Here is a 25,719-nt window from a genome sequence, read left to right on the forward strand (position 1 = left end):
TAGATTTGACTGCTATTACCAAAGTTTTAATAATGGAAATAAGCACATGATTTTGCTATGAGAAATAAATTTTAAAAGACTTCTAGTGATTTTTTGTTTGGAATGAAAAATTAGAGATATTTAGATGGTCCCTAATTCCTACGCAAATGCTTCTTTGGATAACAAGAGATGAATACAGTGAAAAAAAACCTAAAGGCTTAAGGCATGCAAAATTATTGAGGATATACTGTGAGATGAGTATAGAAGTTAATTTCAAATGCCCTCTCTTAAAGATGGAAGATCAAACTAATCAGTTTCCTCTTGAATTGTTGATCTCCATTTCCAGAACTTCAAGTTCTTCCTAGCTTTTTTGACATAAAGTGAATTTCTCCAGGGTTTGTACCTTCAAATCATAACTGCTTTTCCTAAATTATTTTTTTCTGAAGTGCTCAAAACATCCATCTGAAAGGTCACTTACTCATCAGGAAGATAACAATGAATTGGTTCATTTTAGGGAGCAGGTGGAAAATTAAAAAAAAATTTTTATTGCATAGTACAACATATATACAAAGCAAAGAAATAAAAAAGCAACAGCTTTCAAAGCATTCTTCAACAAGTAGTTATAGGACAGATCCCAGTGTTTGCCATGGGCTACCATACGATCCTCTCAGATTTTTCCTTCTAGCTGCTCCACAATATAGGAGGCTAGAAGGCTTAAATACATTTTTATCATCACACTTGACTTTTTTCCTTCTATTTTTGTGAAAAATAACATATATACAAAAAAGCTATAAATTTCAAAGTACAGCACCACAGTTAGTTGTAAACATATTTCAGAGTTTGACATGGGTTACAATTTCATTATTTTAGGTTTTTACTTGTAGCTGCTCTAAAATACTGGAGACTAAAAGAGATATCAATTTAATGATTCAGTATTCATATTCATTTGTTAAATCCTATCTTCTATCTGTAACTCCACCATCAACTTTGATCTTTCCATCCCTCTCTTTAGGGGTGTTTGGGCTATGGCAATTCTAACTTTTTGACACTGGAAGGGTCTGTCACTAATATGGGGTAGGGAGATGGAATTATCTGATGTTCTGGAGAGGCTGGGCTAGGTTTCAGGACTCATCTGGACCAGGAACCCATCTGGAGGTTGTAGGTTTCTGGCAAGTTACTCTAGTACATGGAACCTTTGTGGAATCTTATATATTGCCTTAGGTGTTCTTTAGGATTGGCTAAAATGGTCCCGGTTGGGGGTTGGCAGGTTATGAGAGGTAGCAAGGTACACCTGAAGCTTGAGTAAAAGCAACCTCCAAAGTAGCCTCTCAATTCTATTTGACTCTATCTCTCTGCCACTGATATTTTATTAATTGCACTTCTTTTCCCCTTTTGGGTCAGGACGGCATTGTTGATTCCATGGTGCCAGGTCTGGATTCATCCCTGGGAGTCATCTCCCACATTGCCAGGGACTTTCACCTCTGGATGTCATGTCCCACGTAGGGGAGGAGGGCAATGATTTCACTTGCAGAGTTGGGCTTAGGGAGACCGAGGCCACATCTGAGCAACAACAGAGGTCCTCCAGAAGTAACTCTTAGGCATGCCTATAGGTAGTCTAAGCTTCTCCACTACCAAATAAGCTTCACAAAAGTAATCCTCATGATTGAGGGTGTGACCTATTGATTTGGGTGTCCCTAAAATTTGACACAGTATCAAGTGGGGAACAGGTGAAATTTTAAATATTTACTGAGTAGTATTTCCAGTAAAGTGAATAATGATGTGCATTCTAATACTATAGTGATACTCTAATTTCATAGTGTAATCAAAAAGGGCAAGTTTTCAGGAAAGTTTTCACTAACCCAAGTTTTTAAGAGGAGTACCTAATTCAGTGAACACCGATTTCCCAATGTAGCAGAATTAAGGTCTGGAGACTTTTAATAAGGGTGTTAGTCTTAAGGAAACATTTAGAGAGGAACTCTAAATATACAACTTCATACATTTTTTTCTTCTCACCATTTTCCACATTTTCACCATTTTCTGCATTTTCATAAGCCCTAAACCCTCCACAAAACCGCAAAAGCTCTGAGTTCATAGAGCATGTCACAGTTTTTCCTCTCCTAAGCCATCTTCTCTCAAGTTTTCTCCGATCAGGTTAAATGGCAGCTAAGTTTATGATTGACCACAGGTGCTTATCATACAGCTTAGTTATCTCTTGAAGGAGCTACCTTGTTTGTAATTCTCTCATTATGTCTTATTTGATCTTGGCTTCTAGACTTTAGGATTTTAACCATCTTAAAAAAAAATCTTGGAGCCAGCATCATCTGCCAATTGCCCTCTTCACCACCCAATTCAGGGCAGGAAGCATTTAAAACAATAAACATTCAAAGCAATCACAAATACAATACTATGTATTTTCAGCTTAATTACTTAAGAGAAAAACATTTTAGTATCAGAAATAGGAATGCAGTAATCAGAAAAATGTCAGAGTTCTCCAGAAGAAGAGGACAGTATATAAATATTAAGAGATTTGTTATAGGATTTGGGTCACCTGATGATGGGGATTAGCAAATTCCGAAGGGCTGGGGCAACGTGTGAAAATCAATGGTGACATTGAATTTCCCAGGAGAAACCGTAAGTTGGGAATCCCACTGAAGGTGTTGATGAATTCTCTAGGAGAAGCTGGCTGGCTATAGCAGAAGTAGCAATTCTCCTTTCTGATTGCAAACATCATCAATTCTCCCTTTAAGTTTCCCAACTGGTTGGATGAAGAGACTCCTTTGGTTCTGAAGGCTATCTCCTTTGTGGATTGTAGATGTCGTCAGTAATAAATGCACCCAACTAATGATTTAAATCTGTCCAAAAAATACCCTCCCAGGAACAGATAGGCCAGCACTGGCTTGACCAATCAACTAGATACCATAAACCAGTCAAGTTGACAGGTGGTATTAACCACTTCAACCTCCCCTTAACAGATCACAGTCAGCTTTATGAAAAACCTGGTATACCAGCTGGATGTTCCTTATTTCACCATGGAGTTGGGAAACATGCCTCCAGAGTTGGCATTTGAGAAATGACATCTTAAATTTCTCCTGTGGAAGAGGTCTCCTTCTGGGGACAAGTTTGGGAAAGCTGCCAAGTCAGGGGCCCTCAAATCAGACCAAGTGAAGGAACTGACCCTTCCCAGAGTCACACTGAGCATGGAATCTCACGCTGCTGGTTTCCCACACCCTTTTCTCCTCGCAGTGTCGTCTTTGCATTTGGCGAGATGCACAGGGGACATATACGCAATCTGTTCAGTAAGCAAGCTGCTGGTGTCCTGAGGATAACTGTGTCAGTAAACCACACTCTTGGGTTTTTGGACTCTGCCCTAATCCCTGTCCTTGTATAGCCCTGCTGAGCTTATCTCTCTCCTCTGTCTAGCCTTTGTCCTCTCCTTTGCAGGCCTTTTTTTTTCCATATCATCTTTCTATCTAATAACAACCACAGGCACTCAAAGCAAACTCCTGAAAACATTTCATGATGTTTGTCTACAGAAGTGACATGATTTTCTCCTCTTTCTTCCCATCAGGCAATCGGATCAACATCTCCTTTGAATGAATGCCTTATTTACACTCAACAAAACCAAATTTTCTATGGATTCATTTGCACCTCGGAATACTAAGATTATAATTGTAACTATCTTAAAAGGCAAATAATTCCCCCATGCTCACTGGAACCACCCAGATTTGGAGCCCTTAAGGAAAGTTAACTTCCTTCATGCACTCCTCCATTTCCTCTCTTGTTCAGTGACTCTTCTGATTTAAATCTAGATTTATCCCAAACTTAGCAGGAAACTTAGTTGCAAACTTTGCAACTGGTATTCAAATCACTTCAAGCAAACAACTGGTGGCAAGAGGCTGAAGTTAAAATGAGGTGAATACTAAGATTATAATTGTAACTATCTTAAAAGGCAAATAATTCCCCCATGCTCACTGGAACCACCCAGATTTGGAGCCCTTAAGGAAAGTTAACTTCCTTCAGGCACTCCTCCATTTCCTCTTTTGTTCAGTGGCTCTTCTGATTTAAATCTAGATTTATCCCAAACTTAGCAGGAAACTTAGTTGCAAACTTTGCAATTGGTATTCAAATCACTTCAAGCAAACAACTGGTGGCAAGAGGCTGAGGTTAAAATGAGGCCTAAGATAGGAAGTAATGTTTGAAAAACTTGAAAAATAAGCATTTAGAATTGGTAACTACTAGATTTGGGTTGGGTAGACCAAGTGAAGTCAATAGGAAACTATCATCTTCCACAGAATAAAATCATCACTCTTTAAATTATTTTGATTTTAGAATAAAGGACTCTAAATACAACTATAAAATTTATTTTAATATTGGAGGAGTGGTAAGGAAATGCTAAAATAAAAGAATTATGTTTGATTTTATCATACCATTTTTATCAAAATTCAGAAATGATTTTTACAATCTTAACCATAAGGAATGAATAACTCCATTTCTTCTACTTAATGGTTTAGGCCTTTTATTCAGAGGTAAATGATTTTTTATTTTACATTTTCCAGGTGAAATTAGATATTTTCTACTTTAAAGATAAAGTTTTCTCATTATTATGCTAAGTAACTCTTTACCCATCAATAGAAATTTAGGTGAGAAGCATTAAGTGGAACTAAATCTAACAGGCAATGATACAAAACTTAACCAAGTGAACCCAAAATCTCCAAATGGTCAGCATAATATCTCTACATATGATTTTCTTGGGAAAGGGACAAATAGTCAATGCTGGGAGATATGCCATTCATAACAACGCCTCATAATATATATATAATGTGGATCAGTAGGAGATAGAAAGACAGAAAGATAAATATAGGTAGATAGGGAAACAAGTTGAGGTAAAAGATAAATTCATAGGTGACTGATAATAAAGAGTAGAAAAGTCATGTAAAATAATGATGTATATTTATGTTGAGATATGATACCTTCTGAATTCTCAATTATAGTTATATGATAAATATGTCACCTCTTCAAGTAATATGTATTCTTACTTTAGTCTTTCTCAAACTTTATTTTGGAAAGGAGTATGTGGATGGACCTTTCAAAGTTGAAGCCCCATTGGGTCTGAAAACCATTTTCATCCAGTAGGACATTGAAGAAGCACTCTATCCTCAATTATAAATAATGTATCCAATAACATTCAGTTTATTGCTGATTAAAGGAGGAAGAATGAGTTTAGTTTAAGGTAGAAGCTATTTCATAGGCACAAATGAACTGTCATCATTTCTACCAGATATTTTCTGAAGGAGAATCCATCTCATTTTCCCTAATCTTCTGATTTGCTTTCATGACACCAGAGGGCATTCATGAAATGTTTTGAGAGTTTGGTTCCCCCACCCCCACCCAAATCCTTCTTCAGAGAATGTACCCAGAAGACAGAAAAAAGGGCATTGCTTGTCTATCTAAAAAATCCTTCTCCTACCTTCCTTAGATGGTCACCTCTCAAAAAAGATGATGATTTCAAGGTTTGTTCCTTCCTCTGATGATGGACAGGGATTTCCTTCTGTGTTGCTGTATTTTGTTTGAATTTTAATCCATCATTTTATTCACATGCAATTGTAAGAAATAATGTATACCCTTTACTTAGTTTTCCCCGATAGTAGCATCCTGAAATACCATAGCACCATGCCAAACCCAGGATATTGCCGTTGAAACAGCCAAGATACAGAACATTACAATTCCACAATAAAGATGCCATGGAGTCTTATTTATGTCCTGAGAAAAGATCTGTTTATGAGTGGCTCTACCACTTTGCATCCTCATTATAAATATGTACAATCACTTTGTCCATTTGGTATTGTCACTTTTTTTTGACTTTAGCCATTCTGATACATATGCAGTGATATTTCAATGTGATTTTAATTTGCATTTCCCTAATGGCTAATGATGCTGAACTTTTTTTTCATGTGCTTATTTGTCATCACTGCAAACTATTTGGTGAAATTTCTGCTCATGTCTTTTGTTCATTTGCTAATTGGATTTTGTGTACATTTGTTGTTGAGTTTTGAGAAGTGTCATATTTTCTAGGCTGCTATAAAAAATCCACATTTGGATGGTGTTCTAGTTTGCCAGCTGCTGGAATGTAATATACCAGAAATGGAATGTCTTTTAAAATGGGGAATTTAATAAATTGCTAGTGTACAGTTCTAAAGCCGAGAAAATGTCCCAATTAAACAAGTCTACAGGAGTGTCCAATCACAGGCATCCAGGGAAAGATACCTTGGTTCAAGACAGCTGATGAAGTTCAGGGTTTATCTCTCAAGTGAGAAGGCACATGGAGAGCACAATCAGAGTTTCTCTCTCATCTGGAAAGGCACATGGTGAACACAGTCAGGGTTCCTCTTTCATCTGGAAGGGCACATGGAGAACACAGTGTCATCTGCTAGCTTCTTCTCCTGGCTTCCTGTTTTATGAAGCTCCCTAGGAGGCATTTTCCTTCCTCATCTCCAAAGGTCACTGGCTGATGGACTCTGCTTCTCATGGCTATGTCGCTCTGCTCTTCTCTCTCTGTATCTCTTTCATTCTCCAAAATGTTTCCTCTTTTATAGGACTTCAGAAACTTATCAAGACCCACCCAGATGGGTGGAGACATGTCGTCACCTTATCCAGCTTAACAACCACTCTTGATCAAATCACATCTCCAAGGAGATAATCTAATTACAGTTTCAAACATACAGCATTGAGTAGGGATTAGAAGAAACAGCTGCCTTTACAAAATGGGATTAGGATTAAAACATGGCTTTTCTAGGGGACACACATTCTTTCAAACCAGCACAGATGGGTTGTCTTAATAAAAAGAATTTAGTGGCTCATGGTTTCAAAAGATAGAAGGATTGCTTTCTCCAGGGGTTGATAGCATTCTGGCTGGCTGGCCATCCTTAGCTTCCTTGGTTTTCCCACACATGGCAACGTCTTCTCCTTTCTCAGACTTGTTCTACTGACTCTTGGCTTCTGCTTCTCCATGCAGCTTTTTCTTCATAAACTTTCTAGTGAAAGAATCATTGGCCATAACCTAACTAAAAATATCACCTTCAAAATGTCGTATATACACACTTTGGATGATTACATGGCATGTGAAACATAATATATATCAATTTATAAAAAAGGTCATATGTACAATGAATTCACACCTGCAGGAATGAATCAACTTTAAGAACATGTTTTTCTTTTTTTTTTTTATTCCATCCAAAAGAATTCTTTATATATTCTATCTCTAAGTCACTTGTCAGACATGTGGATTGCTCATATTTTCATTATACTTTAAAAAATCACTCTAATTATTTTATTAATAATTTTATTGGGTTTTAAAGAATGGACATTTTGACATGTGACTTCAGTGCAATTTTATCTTGTACAATTCAACATTATTTTTAGGAGAAATACTTCAAACTGGGTTCTTGGTTATTTTTGTATTTTTATTATAGGAAGAAATGAATGTATTTGCCATTTAATTTAAGAATGCAATTTCATTCAAAGTCTAAAATGAAATACTGTATATTTTCCATTATGTTCTGGGGTTAAGGATATTCATGGACTCTCAAGAATTATTTGCGATTCAAGTTGCCATAATTATATTATTCTTTCATAATTCAATATAGATCCTAACTTGAACACATTCAGAAGAAAAACTCGTTTTCAGTATTTTATTCTTTATAGATGCATATTCCTGAGAAGGCATTTTGTGAAAAATAAGGCTCATACATGTATTTTCTAGGATATTTTATTTTACTGCCTATTTTTACAGAGAATTTCAATATTCAATATACAGATATGTTTGTCTTTGTGTTAATAATGTTAATTAACCTGTGATTGCCCCCTCACTCAATGAAAATTGTTATGACTTTCTGAAAAAAACCTGATGTGCTAATTTATTGCATCTATCTCCCTACCTGTATACCTACCTTTTAATGACTAACTTGAATTTATTCAAATAATGCAATGACATTTCCTAATATTAACCTGATAAATAAAATCTGAATGCTCATCTCAAGAGATGCATAATTATGGATTAAAATGTAACACTATCCCTCAGAAGGAGATGCCCTTGTATGATAAATGAATCTTCAAAAAACCACCTCAGTCTAAAATTGATGATAAAAACGTGGGGTGCTACCCTTTCAAAAATGGACTTAAAGCAAGAATGTCTATTACCCTTATATATGCTCAATATTGCATTAACAGTCTGGAAAGCACAGAAAATGCAGCATAAAAATTGTAAAGAAAAAGACAAAACATCATTTTCACAAATAGAATGGTGCATGAATCACAAAAATAGCAAATATATATTTTATATAATAGTTTGGCAAGTATAAATATCATTTTCACAGAATGATTCATAAATCACAAAGGTAGAAAATATGTTTTTTAATATAATTGTTCAGCAATTACTTGCTATAATGCCATACACAAAATGTTAAATACCTTCTTACTTTTTAGCCAAAAGTCATACCATTTGTTTTAAGAAAACCATTCACAAATGCAACAACATTCAATGCACATGGAAATTTATCTTGTCAAAGATTTATATGACTTTTGGTATCTTTTTGGAGAAAATTATAAAATTCTATTAAAAGGCATTGAAGACAAATAGTATTATTCTTCATACTTTTTAAAATTTCTGCTTGTCTTTGATGGCCGTTTCATCATGCAGTGTATTAAGCAAGATTTACCATAAATGATTAACACATGTTGCCATGAGAGAATGCAAGTGTGATGAGATTACAATATTCAGAAAAAGTAAAACATGGTCATAGACAAAAGGGCACTTGCATAATGCAGACCATTCCCCCAGGAGAAGCTCTTACAGGTTTATTTATTTGATTCTGTGTAAAATCTGAAACTGCAATATTTCTCTTCCCTATAGACAGCACTCGTTTATAGCATTCCTATTGAAATGAGATACACATTTCCTGAAGTTCCTCCATTACGCAGACTTACTTTTAGTATTTTTATTGTGAAAATTAATGCCTATACAAAAATGCAATGAATTTCCAAGTACATTTTAACAAGAAATCATACAACAAATTTTAAAGTTTATATGAGTTCCAGTTCCATGATTTTTCATTTTTTCTTCTAGCTGCTCCAAGATACTGAAGACCAAAGGAAATATCAATATATTGATTCAGCAGTCATACTCATTTGTTAAATCCCATCTTCTCTATTACACTCTTCCTTCTCTTGTGTTTTCTTTTTTGTGGGTGAAAAATAACATATACAAAAAAAGCCATAAATTCCAAAGTACATCATAACAATTAGTTGTAGAACAGATTTTCAGAGCTTGGTATGGGTCATAATTCCACAATTTTAGGTTTTTATTTCTAGCTGCCTATGGTCCTGAAGACTAAAAGAAACATCAATATACTGATTCAGCAATCATATTCATTTGTTAAACCCTACCTTCTCTGTATAACTTCTCTCTATAACTATCACCTTTGAGCTTTCCCACTGTTTAAGGGTATTTGGGCTATGCCTATTCTAACTTTTTCATGTTGGAAGAGGCTGTTGGTGAACTGGAATGGGGGATGGAACTAGTTGATGTACTGGAGAGGCTGGGCCCTCTAGGTTTCAGGACCTACTTGGACCAGGAACCCATCTGGAGGTTGTAGGTTTCTGGAAAGTTACCCTAGTGCATGGAACCTCTGTAGGATCTTACATAACATCCTAGGTGTTCTTCAGAATTGTAGAACCTAGAATTTCATCCTAGGTGAAATTCAGAATTTTGTATAGGCGTTATGCAGGAATGGTTTTGATTGGGGTTTAGCAAGTTGTGATAGGTAGCAAGGTCTAACTGAAGCTAGCCTAAGAACAACCTCCAGAGTAGCCTCTCAACTCTATTTGAACTCTCTCAGCCACTGATCCTTTATTTGTTACACTTCTTCTCCCCCTATTGATCAGGCTGGCATTGTCGATCCCATGGTACCAGGGCCAAGCTCTTCCCTGTAGGTCATCTCCCACATTATGCAGACTTTTTATGTTGTCATCACACACTCAAAAATATATAGATATGAGCTACAGTATGGTTGAAGTAGAAAAATGATGCTTCATGGATCTACTTTGGAATCATTTCAGACCTCCAAGCTGAAAATTTCCTGAAGTCCATAGAGCAATAGCCATACCAGAGGATTATGAATCCAAATAAGAAGAATGGACTAGTATGCTACGTAGAAGCAGAAAAGAATGAGGGAAAACACTAAAGTCAAATTAAAATGAAAATGCTCTCCTAGCCATACATAGGTCAGGAAAGGTGAAATATTAATATCAAAAGCAGACTAGTGTTACTATGTGTATTAGCTGGAGTTCTCTAGGGAAACTGAATCAGTAGGAGATATCCATAGATAAAAAATTTATAAAAGTATCTCACATAACCATGGGAATTTAAGAGTCCAAGACCTGTAGGGCAGGCTGCAAGCTGGTAACTCCAATGAAGTCTTCAACAAACTCTCAAGAGAGGCTGGCTGGATAACCATGTGAATGGAAGAGTCCAAAATCCGCAGGGCAGGCTCTGAAGCTGGTGACTCCAATGAAGGGTCTGGACAAATTCCACCAGAGAGGCTCGCTGGCAAAAGCGGGAAGAGTGATTGTCTCTTCTGGATCCCCCTTAAGAGACTTCAAGTGACTAGATTAAACATCACTCATTGCAGAAGACACTTCCCTTAGCTGATTGCAATCAGCTGTGGATGCAGCCAGCGTGATCATGATTTAAGTCCATGAAATGTCCTCATCGCAACAGACAGGCCAGCGCTTGCCCAATCAGATGACCAGCCACCACCACCTGGCCAAGATGACACATGGACCTGACCATGACACAATGGTAAAATGTGTATCTCCAATTAAGTATTTTTTTCTGTCCTACACATACCCTTTTGTTGTCTATATCAAGATTTATGGGATTTATTAAGGGAAAGTGAGCAATTTTATTATAAAATCTGTACAAGATGCATTCTCACCTTCCATAAGATGAGATGAGGAGACAACCTTCTCTATCAGAGTTGTTAAAATGGTGTGTAGCAGCAGGTAACAGTGGGCAAGATAAAGAGAAGCTGATGCTTTCTCCTAATGTATCACTAATACAGTGTTAATGTGAAAACAATTCCCCCAGGAAACTTGCTAAAAACTAGAGTCGAATTCTGTGGGTCTGAGGTGAGATTTGAGAGTCTATGTATCTACAATCCCCACTTCATGTTGATACTTCTGGAACTCATGCATTCCATTTGCAGAAATTTCCAAAACTGCAAAACCAACCTGTGGTGTTAGATGTTAAGAGAGAGCCTGCCATTTGGGAAGTTAAGCAGCTAGGAAGAGGAGTAAGTTTGTTTCTGGATTTCTGATAATATTTTCATCTTTATCTGGATGGACATTGTTTCTACATTTTTGTTTAAAAAAACATGGTGTTTCATCGTAATGATTTGTACATTTTTCCAAAAGTATGGTTTACTTCGAGAAAATGTTTTCTTTAAAAAAACCACTGGTATTAGTTCTTTAGTTTCTTCAAACTATTATAAGAACTTTAATTCATTTCAAAGCAAATGCTCTCAGCATTGAACATATTCTCTCAGTGCACTGGGCACATGTTTTTTAAGTAACATTGATAGAATTACAACTCTCTACTATTCAACAATGATTGCATTTCTTCAAAAAAATTCTGCACAGAATACTAGCCAACACTGCAACAAGACACCCTCCCTAGAGGGCTAAACAGAATGAAGATGTGTCTGAATGCTATGTTAAAAAACATATATTTATCTGATCATAGAAAGAATGTGGCTTTGCCATAAATGGCCGTTTTTTCCATATTAATAGGGTCATCAAAGAATAACAAACAGGCATTGCTTTGAACATTTGCCTTTCTGTAAAATATAATAGAACTTTCCTTACTGAAGGCTTTCTTTAAGCCTGAGTTTTTCTGAATCTTGGCTGGAAGTGTATATGGAAATATTCACTCAATTACATACTAGGGAACGACTATTCAAAGAATCCCCTCACAAAATCATTTAATCAACTGAAAGCCAATAATTGGATTGTTTGGTAAATTTTGCTTATTCTTATCTTTTTAAGGTATAATTTTTACTTTTAAAATTGTAGAATTAAAAAAATAAAGTCTAGCTTAATGAAAACACTTAAAATTTTGAAAATTTTATTTTACTTGGCACTACTTCCACATGTTTCAAAATTAATTAATTTTTTTTAATTTAGGAAGGCTCAGTCTCATACATGTTCAAATACACTCAGTCTTCGCAAGGGGATTAGATAACTTTGGACATTTTTTCATGGTGACCGAGCATTACTTCATGTCCTTACAATCAAATACGAATAAATATATGCAAATAAATTAAAGAAAATATAATATAAATATATGTGTGAATGCATGTGTGCATGTATTATTGCTGTTTTTAAATTAAAATGTAGAAGAACTGAACCTTGATTTTTTTTTTATTGCCCCAGGTAATGATGAATCCTGTAAATCTTTCCAAATTTCTCCAGAGGATGATTTTTCTTTTTGTATTTTGCACCCCTCCACAGTACTTTGCTTGAAACAAACTTATTGTCTTAGTTTTCTGGAGATAGAAGTTTGAAATCAAGATGTCAGCAGAATTGGTTCCTTCTCGGGGCTCTGAGAAAGCATTTGTTCTTTCTGGTGGCTGCCAGGAATCCTTGATGTTCCTTGACTTATAAACACATCACTCCAATCTCTACCTTCTCTGTCTTCTCATGCATCTCTTCATGTCTGCCTGTGTCCAAATTTCCCTCCTTTTAAAGACTCTGGTCATATTGGATTAAGCCCTCCCACCACCCCCCTCAAACTCAACTGTGACCTCATCTTAACTTAACCACATCTGCAAAGACTGTATTTCCAAATATGGTCACAATCACACACCCCGGGCTTAGGACTGAACACAGGTCTTAGGGGACACAATCAACCGATAACACCTGCCGTGCCAGATAACGCTTGTGTGACAAATGTGCAGCTGTGCCATTCTGTACAGGTGCCAGAGTACCTGAAGAATTATGAGTCAGAAGGAAGATGGCTCCTCTTTGACAACTGCACCTGCCTTTTTTTTATTTTTAACAGCTATTCCCAATTACCAGCTGCATGGGCTGTACCACTTGAACTCTCTCCAAGACAGTCTGAGAATGCTTGTTCCCAGAAAGCCTTGCCAACAGAAAATGTTAAGTTTGGATTCTCCTGATCTGATGGAAAATCCCTCCAGTATGGGAACTGAAACTTGCCTAGATCTTCTTCCACTTGACATTATTTGTGATGCTAATCAGTTTAACATTTCAAAATTCTCATAGCCACCCGAAAAGAAAGCCATAACTAGATGACTGTCTTCCCTCATTTATTGGATAAGCTGGTTTGGAGAAGCAGGTTTCTAAGGACAGGACTGATAAAGCTAAACCCAGCTCACCTGATCCTCGATTGCACAGCATTTAACAACAATCAGCAATTACTGAATGCTTGCCATCAATCAGACAATATTTGTGTGATCCATGTATTAACTTATATATTATCCCTAGGGCCCGATGAGCAGGTGCTATTTTCAAGATTATAACATGCAGACACACACAGAGACACACAATGTCCATTCGTTTGCCCAAGGCAATCCAGGCAACAAGTGCCCAAAGCTTGCTGCAAACATAACCGTTTCTATTTTCCATCCTATGCAGCATTGTGAACTCTAGGAACAGAGACAGCTGGCTTAAGTCATGCCCAAGATACTATTTCTAGTAAGCACAGTCTTCCCATTTGACACAAATTCGTCCTTTGCCTCATCCAAGGTGATTTTCTACTAGTTTCTTGAAGTCCCATCTCCTTAACTAGGCTTTCCACTTCTGTTTCCACTTACTTTGTCCACTTCTGTTGAATCGTCACCAAAGTTTTTCCAGATGTTTCCTTTCCTTGTCCCATTCCTTCATCCAGACTTCATCACCTCCAGCTCTCATCCTTCCCAGACTGCCCCAGACAAAAACGAAGAAAAGCTTTTCATAACACGTTGCCCCCATCCCTGCCAATCTTATATTTTCTCATTGCTGAACTCAGAGACCTGATTTTGAAGACCCTCAAGGATTAGACTTCGTGGTTTTACCCAATCTTACTTTGTCCCTTCAGGAACTTTGACATTAGACTTCTATAATGTCAATAATTCTGTCCTTCCTTCATATAATCAATTGTTTCCTATAACAAACATTTCTGAGTATTTCCTGTGTTCCAGGCACTGGTATCCGTAGTTTACAGGTTGTCAGCTCGGAATTTTGGAACTGAAAAACTTGATGGTATGTCTACCAGAACTTTATTAATGGCAATGCAAAGATGTATTTGCATCAAGCTGCTCTTGGGGGTTCATAATTGAAAATGCAGCCCTATTGCTAAGGACATCAGTTGCAATACTCAAAATCAGTGTACTATGAAAGTGATGTAAAACCTTGAAAGACAAAGTTTCTTGCATCTAAGAGAAAGAAAGATTCTTCTACCCTTTAGGCTAAATGTGACAAAAAATGGAGTGCCATAAATGACAAAAAAAATTTACTCTTCCAAATATTAATATACATCTCAATAGGATGCATACTATATGTGCTATATATTATATATATATAGCATACTATAATATATATACACAAAATTATATCTATGTCTCTCTACCTACCTAGTTATCTATCTATTCATCTGTCTATCTCCACCTATTTATTTAATTACTGTGCCATCTTAATTATATATTGGGCCAAAAATAAATGTTGAGTTGATAAATAGCCAGAAATCTATTTTCCTATACAGCAACAAATTCTAATAAAATATTTTTCATAATCCCTGAATAAGTACAGCAAAATTTAATTCAGAGGAAGGTAATTTTACTATCAAGTATTTTTTTTTAAACTTTGCAAGTATCCTTAAAGATCATTAAAGTCACATTTGCATGAGCTGAGCTCCATTCTGTCTCTAGCTTTTATCAGGCATGCTGGCTTCACAGCCGCTGACAGGGTTCTTGATTTCCCCAGTGGCTCCTGAGACACTGCAAGGTTTCAAATAAGGCAGGTCTACTTGTCTAGAATGAGAATGAGGAGATTTAGTTCCTGCCAAGAACTCAGGAGTGCTTGAGAGAACAGAGCGTGCTTTCTCAAGACTCTTCAACATAATATCTCTAACAAACATGTGGAGAGGTTAAGAGAGAATGCTTTATTCTGCAATGTTTTAGGAAATGCTCAAAGATTTCCACTGGGTTGGATCAGTCTATAATCACAAAAACACTGGAGTGGCATGGGGAAGACAATAAAAATTTTTACTATTTGCAGCAAAGACCCTAAGTATTCTGATTTGCATGTAAGAATGAATAAAATTTTCCATAATACATCTGAAGTACCATGGACTTCCATAATATATGGAAAATATAAAATCGGTCTAAACTGTACTGCCCCAAATGCCTATGCCTACTGGTTGTGTGAGTGGGGTTTCCAGCTGCCCTCAAATTCCTGACCCAGAGCTCAGATTCCCCCGTCTATTTCATCTGGCATGCCCTGGGATTCTTGGTTTTGAATCTTGGGTGGGGTAAGGAAGCATTCAGCAATGCCTAGAGACCATTTTGGTTGTCACAACTGGGAGAGGGTTCTGCAGTAGGTGAAGGTAGAGATAAGGATGCCACTCATCCCCCTACAATGCCCAGACTTGTTAATGCAACTCAGAACATTGAACCGGCTGAGATTGCAAAACCCCGGGCAAGAAGTTGGAACTGATTTCTATGAACACTGATGTTTCTGAAGCTCAAGCTGTCATACCCCAGTGATAGGTAAGGTTGGGGTCTCTACTGGAGAGTTGTGCTTCCATTAGGATTTTAGGGAAATCGAAGGCACGTATAATCAATGGGCTGCATCTTGAAGTATAAGAATTGAAGGAGTTCTGTGTGGATCTTAGATCTTGGATTTGCTATAGTACAGCTCTTTAATACCTAGGTATTGTTCTGACTCCCTATTTCTTGGCTTCTCAGTGGTTGAGTCTGCCTAGATCCTGAGTTCTGGGTCCTTTGAGAAATACCTGAAGATGAAAAGCTTCTACTTATATGCAGTGAATGAGGAAGACGGAGAAGATTCTGGTGCACAAAATGCAAGAAGGGTTTGAAAACAGCCAGGGTGCCTGTTTCTGGTCTGTACATGGGCTGGTTCTTTCTCGTGCCTAGAAAGAAATATTCAAGCTTAATCCTTCCAGGCACGGGGGTCTGTTACACATACATATCGAGGTGTGGTTTACTGTTAAAACTCAGCTGTCCTGCATCAATTGATCTTCATAAGAATGAAGGAACATGTTTCGTCAATGTGTTTATGGTTGTTAAATGCTTATAGCATTAGTGCATCTGGATAGTTCTCTCATTGTACAATCATGTGGAGTAATGGGATGTGATTTAAGATTCCCTTTGTGTACGTTTTTTGGGGGAGTACAGAGGCAATCTTGTTTTACAGCGATTCCCTCTTAAGACCTCACATAAAAAGACTGTTTTCCCGAGAATTTTTTGGCTCTCAGCTTCGCTCATCTTTACAAATAAATACAATTGATAGATGGTTTCTCTGAAGAGCTCTGAGTGTGATTATAGCTGCATCTGAATAAGGCACAATTGGTACACCAGACCCATGCAGAGCTGACACAGAAAATACACTCAGAGAAGGCTGGATCCAAAAATAACTGCATCTCAGATTGTTTAGGATTTCCTTTCCTGGACCAAAGATCTGCCAGCTTCTCTTTAAATCAAGGATACATCACCATAACCTAAGGACTCTTATGAACTACTAAGCATATGCTTTAGTAGACTTTAACTGCAGGGAACAATTATGATGCCACTTATTTGAAATACCTAGAAACACAGAAAGAAAATTAGAAATTACCAGGTGCCAGGAGGAGGAGGCATGGGGAGTTGTGATTTAATGGGTGCAGAGTTTCTGTTTGGGGTCAGGAAAAAGAGACTCAGTAACGGATGGTGGTGATGGTAGCACCACACGCAAATGGAATTAATACCACTGAAATGTGCCCTTAAAAATGGTGAACATGGGGAAGTTTGTGTTATATATATGTCACAATAAAAAATGACATTCTCAAATGTGTAACTTAAAAATGACTGAAATTTAAAAAGAAATGCAAAATTAAGGCACCTTTGCTCACAGGTGCCTTAAGGTTCTTGGAACTTCTTCAAGCCTTAACCACTACAATATCTATGAAGTTGTCACCACTGGATGGAGTTCTTATGTCCTCTCTGGCACCCTGTGTGCCATCTTAAGTTAAGGAGCTTGTTAGTTAAAAGGCATTGCCATCAAATGTCAAATGTCTCCGTGAGGGGATCTCTGAAAATTTATAGGACAGGTGGAAGTTATCTGGCTCATGGTAAGCTTGTTCTCTGTGATTTTACTCTTGCAACACCATCTAGGCTGTCATAACATTTATTTAATCTACTTGAAATCAGTCTATGGCTTGGCCAACTCTATTGGTCTAGAAATTGGTCAACGCAATGCGGACTTGTTGGGAAAAATAATAGCAACTAATTGTTGACTTCATAAAATGTAGAAAGCAACTAATTAAAATCTTAGTATCATTTTCCTATGAAGTGTCTAACAATGAAATCCAACCCCCACCTCAGATACAGAAATTGGGTGCCGGTTCACATGGCAGCTGGGCTTCCATCATGTGGATTTCATGTTTATATGGGGTTTTTTTTTGTGATCACTTTTAAACTTCTTAATTCATCATACTTTGATGCCAATTAGTTATATACTTTTTAGGTTGATGCTAATATAATGCTTTTAAAGATCATTTGCTTTAAGTGAGCTTAATAATATAAACAATAGTACCTGTTCAAAGAAGATAGTCTGATAGAACTCTCAAACTCCTATATTTTAATCTTAGGCAGAGTTTTTAATTTAATCCTTATTTTTTGTTAAATAATACTACATTGTCTCCCACTATTTATGATGTTCAATATTAAAAATTGTTTTAGCAGGAGGAGTACAATAGCATGTAAAGAATCTACAATTATAGGAATATCAAGACAGTTTTCCAGAAAGTACTGCTCTTAAATGGATGACAGTGTCAGTCTGAAAAAGAAACCCAGTGCATGAGTGAATGAGAAGCTGTTAGGTTTTGATGGTACTAAAAGGAAAGAAAGTAAATTTAGGCAAAGCTGAAAAGATCAGCCTGAATTTGTGATGCCAAAGACTGAATATAGCAGAAAAGAATGAAGGAATCCTTTTTCCATCTTCCTACCAAAGGAGTGAAGCAAACCAAGATATCCACAAGGGTCTTACCAAATGAAGTTGAGGATGTCATAATGTGTTACCTCTCCTTGCAGCCCTAGCAACGAGGATGGGCAGATTCTGTTTCCTAGAACACCCACCAGAGATGGGTAGAGATGGACATTTGTACAGCAGAACCTAAGGTCATAAGGGGAACACTTAAGTTGGGTATCGGAGAAGGTACTAACCCTGGGAGCCTGATGATGAGCTGGGACATGCAACGCTGGAAATCCCTCTGTATATCAATGAAAGTATTGAAGGGTTAAGGAATTAAGAGTAGGACAAAATTGACCTGAGGATGACTTGCAAGCAGGTGCCTCAGGTAAAGGAACTGCAAGCAGATCCTTAAACTGCTTGAGAATAGGGAGTTCTGCATACTGGGCTGTAAAGAAGGCTGGCTATCTTGCTTAAAGAATGTAACAAAAGAAGTCTCAAGTCTCACTTGTTTTTGTGCTTGTACTCACAGCTGTTGTTTGTATAAGAAACTAAAATAAAAGGTCATGGAGTTAACAGTGAGGCTGCTATTTGCCTGAGCAAGCGGTAGCTCTCTTGTCTCCTTTTATACATCCATCTCGCTGGTCTCAACAAGTATCAACAACAAGTATCAACAACAAGTATCAACAATAAACAGAGTCTTTGTGAATCCCCTTTGATCCCGGAACCCTGCCAGATAACTGTGCCTCAAGCAACTGAATCCCTTAGGGAGGATAAAGCAAACCAAAAATCAATCCATACAGTAGATTGAATGAAGCGTGCCAATTTAGATATGTTCATAATCTTAATCCACATTATGTGGGTGTGAAGCCATTGTAAATAGGACTTCTTGAAGATCTCATTTGAATTAAGGTGTGACCCAAATGAAGGAGGGTAGGTCTTCATCCAGAAGACTGGAGGATTTATGGAAAGCCGGAAGTTGAGAGTCAGCAAATAAAGACAGAAGAGGAGAAAAAGGAGAAAACATAACCAAGCAATAAGAAAGTCAAGGAACCCCTAGGACGGCTGGTCAATCAGCATCAGAGTACCACTCTCCAGGGGAAAAAGCAAGCCTTACAGGTATGTTGACACTGGTTTCTGACTTTTGAAATCATGCACTGATACTTGCTTGTCAATTAATCCAATCCATTGTGTGATATCCGTGAAAGCAACCCAGGCAAACTAATATAATCCATAATAAGAAAATCCTCAATAATTTAAAAGAGATTATTTTTGAGTTTTTGTAAAAATGGACAGCACAATAATACCTAATTGTAAAGTAATCATGTTAAAACACTGAATGAAGGTGCATCTGAGCTATAGGTTTTTTTTGTTTGTTTGTTTGTTTTTTGCTATTATTATTACTTTTATTTCTTTTCTCTATATTAACATTCTATATCTTTTTCTGTTGTGTTGCTAGTTCTTCTAAACCGATGCAAATGTACTAAGAAATGATGATCATGCATCTATGTGATGATGTTAAGAATTACTGATTGCATATGTAGAATGGTATGATTTCTAAATGTTGGGTTAATTTCTTTTTTTCCGTTAATTAATAAAAAAAATAAAAAATAAAAAAGAGATTATTGCATCCATTAGAGATGTACATTGAGAGAATTAAGATGGATATTTACATTTAAGTTCCTTTGGAATATCATTCTGTATAATAATTTAGTGAATGTTCCTCCTTAAATAGATGGTCTCACAGCCATTTAATATGTTTCTCTGGTTTGAAATAATCTAGAAAAATGTTTCCCCCCAAATTCAGAATTCCCCCTGTAGAATAAAAGTATGATTGCTTTAGCTATTTGATTCCATTGTTCTCTGTTGTGCTGGTTTGAATCTGTTATGAACTCCAGAGAAGACTATGATATTTTAATCCAGTCTTGTGGGGGCAGACCTATTGTTGGGTGGGACATTTTGATTAGGTTGTATCCGTGGCATTGTGACCCTGCCCATTCGAGGTAGGTCTTAATCCTTTCCTGGAGCCATTTATGAGAGAGAGCCAAGAGATGCTAAGAAAGAAAATGCCCCAGGGAGAAAGAAGCAAGAAGGACCCACAGGAGCTGTGAGAGCTGTCTGAAACCAGAAGCCTGGAGAGGACAGCAGATGTTACTATATGCCTTCCCTGCACAGAGGAGCCCTGGATGTCAGCTGCCTTTCCTCTGAGCAGGTATCCTCTTGTTGGTGCCTTAACTGGGATATTTTTACAGCCTTAGAATTGTAATTTGTAACTTAAATTCCTTTGTAAAAGCTAATCCATTTCTGGTACATTGCATTCCAGTAGCTTTAGCAAACCCAAACAGTTGTCTTACAGATGCACTTTTAGGAATCTAAACATAATTTTATTTGCATAATTTATAGTTGCCATTATAATTTATTAAATATTGATTAATATCTTTTAATGCCTGTTATAAGTTAAAGCTACATTTCTATTGTTTCTAATTCTGATGCTCTCTGTTCATTTGATATATTCTCATTGCTACTTCTGAGTGAAGAAAATAAAACTCAAAAGTTAAGGGAAGTAATTGAAGAGAAAAATCCATTTGATTTTACAAAACTACACAGTAATGTTTCTCATTGTTATTCCTTTAGCGGATTAATATTGTTGATTAAGCAAACCATGACATATGAAGATTACAAAACAACTACTTAAACCTAAAGTATTTGCTAATAAAGAATTATTTGCTAGTACATATATATACTAGAGAAGTTGAATAGAGATTTATCTGCTATTTTTCAAAAAAGAAACTTCTTGCATGAAATGGCATTACATATTTAAGAGATGTTAGGAACTCAAATCTCAAATAGAAAGAAATATAACTTAAAGTTTTTAGGAAACATGACGTATGTTTTTACAAACCATTCAATAATTGAATGGACTATAAGGTAACCATTAGAAATACTTAACCTACTCATATTGCTATTAAAAGTACTCATAGGAAAACTATATAAAGCCAAAAAAATACTACAGGGAAATAAATTATTCAAACCCCTATTTTGGTTCAGAAAAGTCATTCAGAGGAATTTTTTTCACTGAATGATTTTCAAGAGACTTTCCCTCAAGGTAGCTAATGTAGAGAAGTACTTATTAGCATAAATATGATTGGTTTCCTTAAAGGATGTAGTTGTTTCAAAATACAGACCTGGAAGATGTGTGTTCAGAAATTTAGAAGTTTAGACATCATTGAAGGACGCTGTCTGCTTGGATTCTGGGTTGTGGGGTGATCAAGTTTACTAAAGTCCTTTTATTTAGCCTTTAAGTCTTACAAGAGATACATCAAATATGGTACATCACAGTGTCTTGTTAAAACAGAGCTGCCACAATCTTGGTCAAAACAAGCATCGTCTTAAATTATATTTTTATCACAAATTATTCTTTACATGAGTAATAAATTATTAACGTCAGTGGCTAATTAGTCCCTTTATTATAAAGCAAACATGAACTTCAGAATCCCATCAGGCTTAATGTAATAAATTCATGGAATTCATAGCTCTCTTTCTTTCTATTCTTTGCAATGATACAGAATTTAAAAAGGCATAGCAAAGAAGCTGTGCATAGGTGCTGATCTGGAAAGTACATCAGGATACTCATAAAATTGCAGCTATCACAGAGTTAACACATATAAAATCAACAACTTATAATTGTTGAGGAAACAAAGTGTGTTGATTTTGGTTTCACTTTTTTAGATAGGAATATTAGAACTGACAGTCGTGTTTTGACCTGAACCTTTTGATTTGTTTAATATTTAATTTTGGGGGGTAGGTGTGCTGGAATACATATTCCTATGGACATATTCAAGTATAATGTGAACCTTGTCTGTGCAAAACAATGCCTCTTCCATGTTCAACAAATGTGCTTCCATATTGAAGCACTGGCTGTGTTTTTGGAAGGGAAGGGGTGGTCCTTATTCTACCATGAGTTGAAAAATATGACTCATTTGCCTTGCTGCAGAAGTTCTTAGAACTTCTTCGAGAAGACCAATTGCATGGAGGTGGCAGTCCAGATGCCTCAGCTGCAGGGAAGATGCGATGCTTCCACTGCCCTAGAGACTTTGAGTCTGATCTCAATCCAACTATACCTTGCCTTGTAGGACAGTTGCTAAACTGGAAATCAGTTTCCTTGATCCTGCCATTCAAGGGCATGTGGCTAGGTATTCAACATTGATTTTGGCTCTTTTCATGTATGAAACATGGATGAGGGGCTAGATGTTCTCTGATTCTGCTTCACTCATTAGCATTTGACCCCAGAGAGGGTAATCTCTTGAGATTACTGAAGTCACAACTATCATATCACTTCATTTTATTTTATGCACAGAGAAAGCATCCTGTTCCAAAAATATCTGAAAGGATATTCTGAAGATAACATTACATTTAATGTTCCAGGTAAGAATGGTAAGATGCTCCTGGGATACGATGGAGCTGGTGGGTTGCAGATCTTCAGGAATTATATTAGTGTTTCCTAGGAATCAGGTCCATTTTGCTATCTGCCCTCAATCTAAGGGTTGGGAATTGGGGATCCTTTGCAGTCTCACTGATGGAAACATGTAAAAATGCAAAAAGTTTACTGAGTAGACAGATCAAAATGTTTCCTTTCATCAGTATTTAAGTGGTGAAGGATTCACAAACTATAGATACTAAGAACTGAATTGCTACCTCCCAAGGTGTGAGCCAGCCAACAGGTGGGTAAATTATAGTGAATGTATTTTTTTTCTGGCATGGGTAGGCTCCAGGAATGGAATTGAACCTGGGTCTCTGGCATGGCAGGTAAGAATTCTGCCATTGAGCCACCGTTGCACTGCCCTAGTGAATGTATTTTGACTATATTTTTGTCAGTGTCGATAATCCAAAGTTATGGAATGAGATGACTGTGGCAGCAAACTGGTCTACCTTCTCAAGGTTTAATGTTTCAGCTACCTCCATTTGGATCAACCTGGAGGGCTTATAAAAATGCAATTCCTGATGTCACTCCACACTTGACGGACTGGGAGCTCAGGAATGTTGATCATTTTGGCTGTGTGTTGACCACACACTGCAGGTGGCTCATGTGCAAACCATGAATGGAGAGACATAAATCTTAATATAAGGTCATGATTAGAGTGGATGCGTGAGGATTTGGGAGGAAATTCACACTTCCGTGTGGAATTAGGGCTTCAGAATTCCAAGCAAGTAGGCTAGAGACGAAGACTATTCTCTGACTTAGTGAGGGAAATTTGGTATGAACTGGATGCTGTTGTCAAAACTCAGATACCCAGGCATAGGAAATGCAGTACACAAAAGGGCACCAGGCATGAGCAGTGTTTCCCCCCTCAACACTGATGGGTGGGAAAGTACTTTGTCAACTTAGACTTGAAGTAAGAAGTAAGATATTTTACTTGGAAGTTTGTGGAATCTAGAATAAGGAGAGACAAGTTGCAAAACTAGAAATGAGAGACTACATCCCAAAAGAAGCAGCTTGGCCCCATTTCATGCTGGATTCTGTGATCCATGGGGATTTTCAGCTGAGATAAAAAGGGCCTGAGATTGATGTGAAGACATCAAGTGCAGAGTTTTCCTAGGGTCTATCAAAATGAGGCATCAGAGAACATTTCTCTCAAACAATACGCAAGGATAAACAGGACAGAGACCTGCTGTTGAGGTAAAGAGCTGTTTTCAAACTTTGTTTCACAAATGGCATCGGATAGCAACAGCAGTTTTCTGATACATATTGATTATTTACATCATAAGAGCATACCCATGAATGATATCCTCGGATGTGAAAGACAATTAAATATGAATAGAGGTGTCAGTTTGAAAGAAATCACTCAGTAATCCCTCCAGAAAAAATAGCCTTAAGGAATTTCTCTGCAAACAACCCCACCAGCAAAAATATTTCATGCCAATGCACTACCTTCCTTCTATTCCAATGATAAAAGCACTGCTATTAAAATACTGCATTCTTACCACAGGAAGGACATTCTTTGAAATGTTTATGACTATGCAATAGAATTATATCGACTTATTCTGTTGTAAATTGTGCTAAAAATATTATTATAGTTGTAGCAATGCAATAGCATATAATGTTTATCAAGTGGATTTTTTCCCTTAGGATGTTAGAAACCGAGATTCCTTTACATTTGCAGAAAACAGTAACAATTTCATTGTAAGACTTTATATTACAATATAGAAAAGTGACATAAACACATAAATAACTGTTCATGAGAAAATACACTCAATTTGCTAATCTAGTGGGAAAAATGAAATAATATGTCTGAGTCATCGTATCAGTCATGTCCATGAGCTTCAAATGGCAAAGCATATAACACCAAGCTTATCTTTTTGTTTTGTTTGGCTTGGTTTATTTATTTTTTTAATTGCAAATTTTATTGCAATACATTCATATACCCTATAATCCATCCAAAGTATACATCAGTGTCTCACGATGTCATCACCTAGTTGTGCAATTGTCAGCACCCTCAGTTTTAGACCATTTTATTGGATTTAGTTTATTTTAATGAAAAAAATATGTATAAATAGTAGAACCATCATCCCCAGCAGTAAACATTGTATGGAAAATCAAGAGGCTAGAAGCTGTTTTTAAAGGAGAATATCATCACTGAATCCCAGGAATTCACAATCTAATGCAGAGAGTTTGGTTGTGGGTAACTGCAAAATGAAAATGAAATAAAACCTAACTTCTAATGAATGGGTTGCTATTAAGTAGATATACTGATTAGTGGTGTTTATGAATCATCAGGAATTATTAGAAAAGAGAAACACATCTGTCATAACTCACTGACCTTAACGAAAGCTCCAGCAAATAGTCTAGCTTGAGGGAATAAGAGAGTTAAAAGTAGCAAGTAAGAGAAATATCATTTCCAAGCCTCCATACCTGAGTCTCTTCCAAGACAGAGCCAAGCAGTGTGTAGAAATGTCTTTCCCCTCTCCTGTAGTTTAGGGAGAGGAAACACAGTGAAAACTCTCAGAGGGTGTCAGCTCCATTCCATGGAGTTTAAGGAACTCAAGTGGACTAGAATTTGACTCTTTCTTAAGAGGTCTAAAGGGCAGCTGACTGGCCTCTCAGATTGGAAGGAAAAGGATGAGTGGAATTCCTTGTGCTCAGGGAAGGCATTGGATCCAATTTTTCTTGTGAATCCCGCAGACAAGAAATCTAACCAGACAGCTGAGATCCTACACACGATTGAAAGGACAAAAAGAATCCAGCAAGAAAAAACCTTATGAAAGAAGACGGAGAGTAAGGGATGCATTCCCAGGCTTCTAAGGGCAGGCAGAGAAGTAAGTGATATTAACATCCCCAAAGAACCCACAAAAGGGCTATCCAAGAGAAGAACTCAGCTCCAAACCCTGCCCAGTCAAGGGGCTCATGTTGTAAGATCATTCCATGTATGTTCCCTGTTGGAAAGTTGCTGCTCTGTTGACTTCTTCCTCCCTGCCCTTCCAACCAGAGGAATCAAAATTCAA

General features: G+C 36.9%; 1 long non-coding RNA gene across 1 annotated transcript in view; it reads right to left on the minus strand.

Annotated features, from left to right (window-relative positions):
• LOC143670173 (uncharacterized) overlaps window positions 1-25,240 on the minus strand; it is a 172,627-nt gene extending 147,387 nt beyond the window's left edge. Inside the window, exon 1 of the long non-coding RNA XR_013169292.1 lies at window positions 25,130-25,240. This is a non-coding gene — a long non-coding RNA (uncharacterized LOC143670173). The remainder of the gene's footprint in view (window positions 1-25,129) is intronic.
• Window positions 25,241-25,719: the final 479 nt, after the last annotated feature.

Source organism: Tamandua tetradactyla, chromosome X (assembly GCF_023851605.1).
Source record: "Tamandua tetradactyla isolate mTamTet1 chromosome X, mTamTet1.pri, whole genome shotgun sequence".
NCBI classification, from domain to species: domain Eukaryota; kingdom Metazoa; phylum Chordata; class Mammalia; order Pilosa; family Myrmecophagidae; genus Tamandua; species Tamandua tetradactyla.